This window comes from Anabrus simplex, chromosome 2, assembly GCF_040414725.1.
Source record: "Anabrus simplex isolate iqAnaSimp1 chromosome 2, ASM4041472v1, whole genome shotgun sequence".
Classification (NCBI taxonomy): domain Eukaryota; kingdom Metazoa; phylum Arthropoda; class Insecta; order Orthoptera; family Tettigoniidae; genus Anabrus; species Anabrus simplex.
Genome location: NC_090266.1, coordinates 903734066 through 903738762, shown reverse-complemented (window position 1 = coordinate 903738762; position 4697 = coordinate 903734066).

Below are 4697 nucleotides of genomic sequence, written 5' to 3'. Positions count from 1 at the left end.
TCTAAGTTTGTTCCAAACACTTCCTTGTTCAATTTGTGGTCTATCAACAAGCTTTTACCAGAGACAATAGATCCAGAAAATATCTGTGACTTATGGGAAAAAAGGCTAGGAATAACATTAAAGCCTCCCATAGAAGAGTGAAAATAAGGTATGAGTGTGGATGAAAACCCATCAATTTGAAGGTTGGAGATTATATTATGGTCAGGAATGTTGTTCCATCGGGCAAGCTTGCCCCCCCAGATTTCATGGAACTTGTGTGATTGTATATTTTCTCACCCGTCACCCTTCTGGTGAGTAATCCGGAGATTGAACATATTTTCTGTGTTCATCTCTCGTAAGTCAAGCCTGTTTGAGGCCATTGTTGCTTGTTTTATTTACTATGAACATACGAAGCTGCTAAACATAGGTTCTTTCTTTACTGATATTAGTACGTATGTGTAGCTTAAATAGTATTAAGAAGACTCGTTCACCCTTATTTTCAAGGGTTAGAAAGACAAGTGTAGCCTTTTCTTTCTTTTCTGGTTAGTATTAGATTTAGTACCAAGATGCATCCCCTATTTTTAGACATGTCTGTGTGCATCCCAGATTTTAAAGTATAATTGATTTTAAAACTGTTTCTTTTGTAAAATCTTCCAGTAATTTTTTTTATTCCACCATTGCTGCTTCCGCCTCCCAAAATGAGAATTTACTCTTAGCTATGCCTCTCCTCCATTCGCACACCACCTCATACTCCTGAAAGGGCTTTAAAGACAATTGTTCTGGCTGGAAATAATTCTTGTTGCAGTGCACAAATCTATGTCGGAGGTGTCGAGCAATCAGCCTAGGAGACATGCCGGGGTGTGCACTGGGCCCACCTTGCTCCTGCTCAGACTCCAGACTCAACCTCAACTCGGGCCTGTTTCCTGGGAAATGTGCTGGGACTTAGCACTAGCTCCACCAATCACTCCGTGGGTGGTATTATGGTCTTTGGTCTTGGCCTCTCATCGACCTGCATTCAGCTCTCATAGTACTGGGGGTATGATATTTGTGGGTACTAAGGGAGTCCGACCTACTCATCCGGACCTCGGCCACTACGGCCGTGCTCACCGTCAACCAGGGCGTCTCAGCCTGGCCTTGGACTCCTGCAGTGCAGTTACCATCACCTATCACTGACATCAAAACAGAAATAACTTGTGGAAAAACAATCTTATGTAAGACATACTCAAATTATTTTTGGGGTGTATTTTAAAATTTTTAGACAGTGCATGAAAATTGCCAAAACCTGTTTACATTGTAATAAACTTTGGGAGAGAGGGGAGGAGGTCTGTCCCAGGAGTACAGTGTATCTCTTTGAGTATTCTGTGAGCTGTTCTCTACTATATCCATCTCTGCCAAATACTCTGAACTTCGAATGAGTGTCATAGTTTTTTCTTCAATGCTTAGATGGCTCTGCCATCGATATATATTAAAAACCTGTAACCATAATTAATTGTGAAACAAAGTTTGTATCTCTTAGTTGGTAAACTTGCTGGCATGCTGTTATTATTTCTATTTCTGAAGTTGCACATACTTCCTCTACCACCTCCTCCAATTCTATCAACCTATCTTAAGCTAGAATGTAATATTTCTGACCAACTTGGGTCTCTCTTGGTTAATGGAAGCCATCCAATCCGATCCTCGGATTGTAAACATCCAGATCATTTGGTCTCTCTCTCTCTCTCTCTCTCTCTCTCTCTCTCACACACACTATATATAAGCTGAGGCATTTTCACCTTCGGTGTCTTGCATTGCTGTAAAGATTGTGTGCGCATAGTGTCAGAGGAGAGAGAGAGAGGGGGGGGGGGGGGTTCTCCTTGGGGATATCTGGAGGCGGGGATTTCGGCCTGAAGGAAGTCCTAACCAATAAGGTATGGCAGAATAAACTTATCTAAGTGTGCTTAGATGCGTGTGAAGTGTAGGGAAGATTTTCGCAGCTTTCATTCAAATGTAACTGTTAGGGCTTTCTTTTCTCATTGTAATGTCGGGTGGTCACAGGACTTAAACAATTATTTTCCTTATGGGAAACTGGCAGAACATACGGGAGCACAAGTGCTTACCCTCGTAATTCTCCCATTCAAACTAAATCTGGTGACTAAGGTTTTTATTAAACTCTAAAATCAAACTCCTGTTTTTAGGCCGTAAATGTTTCTCCACCGGGCGAGTTGGCCGTGCGCGTAGAGGCGCGCGGCTGTAAGCTTGCATCCGGGAGATAGTAGGTTCGAATCCCACTATCGGCAGCCCCAAAGATGGTTTTCCGTGGTTTCCCATTTTCACACCAGGCAAATGCTGGGGCCGTACCTTAATTAAGGCCACGGCCGCTCCCTTCCAACTCCTAGGCCTTTCCCATCCCATCGTCGCCATAAGACCTATCTGTGTCGGTGCGACGTAAAGCCCCTAGCAAAAAAAAAAAAAGTTTCTCCTACCATACTTAGTCTCTTCATACCTTGGGATTAGCCTCTGCTTCATCGGGCCATCAGCCCATTTACAGTTCAAATCTTTTCATTTTGGAGTGCTTGATGTCTGCCTTATTTCTAATTAGTTATAAACCTGCTGTAAAGATTTCCTTCTCTAAATTTGTTTTGCTGTGGCCAAGTAGTATAAGCCTTTGGCCTCTGTATTTAAGTGTCTTGAAAGTTAACCTTAGTAAGTAAGCTAGATCTGTGTGCCCATTTCTCTTTTTTTTTAAAAAATGGCTTAACGTCACACTGACACAGATAGGTCTTATGGCGACTATGGGATAGGAGAGGCCTATGAATGGGAAGGAAGCAGCCGTGGCCTTAATTAAGGTACAGCCCCAGCATTTGCCTGGTGTGAAAACGGGGAAACCACGGAAAATCATCTTCAGGGCTGCTGACAGTGGGGCTTGAACCCACTATCTCTCAGACGCAAGCTCACAGCTGCGCGCTCCTAACCACATGGCTAACTCGTATGGTCTCAAATATTAAGGCTAGCATCTATTTGATTTCAGAATGTATCATCATCATCATCATAGGTTGTTCTGCCATTCGGCAGGTCCAATCATGGCTGTGACCTCCATATCTCTCGATCTTGTGCCCTTTTCTTCACTTTTGCATAATCTTCCTTTCTTTTTCTAATGTTGTCTAATAACTGATATCGTCTCCTTCCTCTTCCTCATTTTCCTTTTATCATCCCTTCAATTGCTACTCGTAGTAAGGTGTTGTGTCTTAGATTATGCCCTATCCGTTTTTCTTCCTATTTTGGATTACGGTCAGCATGCTCCTCACTTCTCCCACCCTCTTCAGAACTTCCTCATTTGATATTTTATCTTCCCACTTTACACCTTCAATTCTTCGCCAAATCCACATCTCAAATGCCTCTATTCTTCTCTGTTCTTCCTTCCTTAATGTCCATGTCCATGTTTCAGTGCCGGAATGTATCAAATCGATCTTATTTAGTGTGATCACGATGATTGTCATGTCAATGTAAATGGGAGCTTGCTACCTGTTAGGAGCTAATAGGCTCATGTTGTATTGGTGTTAGAGCTTCATAGCTATTATTTTGTTTTCTCGAACAGATGAACTCCAATACTGTTGCAAAGTTGTAAGGGTTTATCGAGCATCCTTGCACTTCTAAGTATTTTAAACTTGTTGTGATTAAATCAAAGTCTATTCTTGAATTTCGTTAGTTTCACTTGTACTTTGAATTTTGCTTGTCTGCCCATTCAACCCAGGTGCTGCATATTCCTTTGTGAGCCAAGAAAACACGGTAATAATAATAATAATAATAATAAATAAATAAATTAATTAAAATGTTACCATTGATGTTTTCATGGTCCGTAATTGTAGACATGATATAATAGGCTTTTTTCGGCGTATGCTGTGACCAGATTCTCTGCCAAACAAAGAATTTTACCTTATTTTCTTGACAGGGCATAAGCCCAAAAAGCCTACATCATGTCTTTTTTTTTTAATTTGCTTTACATAGCACCAACACAGATAGGTCTTACGGACAGGAAATGGTTAGGAGTGGGAAGGAAGTGGCCGTGGCCTTAATTAAGGTGTGAAAATGGGAAACACCGAAAATCAGCTTTAGGGCTGCCGACGTTGGGATTCAAACCCACTATCTCCGTAATGCAAACTAACAGCTATGTGCCTCAAACCAAGCAGCCACTCGCTTGGTTATATCATGTTTAAAATTAATTAACAGTATGTTTTGATAGAATCTGAAGTTCTTTCTCAAGAATGAAACCAGCCATTCTGTTTTTAATTAAATGTTCGAGGTAAGGAGAGTGAGAGGGAGACCTAGATCAAGGTGGATCGATTCAATAAAGAGGAGTGCAATAAGAAGAAACATGGACTCGGACAAAATTCTGGAAGAGGAATGGTGGAAGGAGAAAGAAAGGTGGAGAAGTGCCAATAAATGCCCCGACCCAGCCGGAGGTGGACAAGGGGAAAGGAGGAGAAGAAGGTTATCTCCTTTTAGGTATAAACTGTAATTAAATGATTTTCTTTCTCAGATATTACCTAATTTTATTAATCCTACATTAGATTCAGCAGACTGGAAATTTTCAGTTACAGAATAACAAGGTCAAAAGTGAAAAGAAATGGCTTCCACTGTAACAAAGTATTTTAACTTTGGCATTACTTTCATATGAATTGTGCCATATTATTAGAATATCTTAAAACAATATCAATTTAAAATACACTGATGATGGAAAA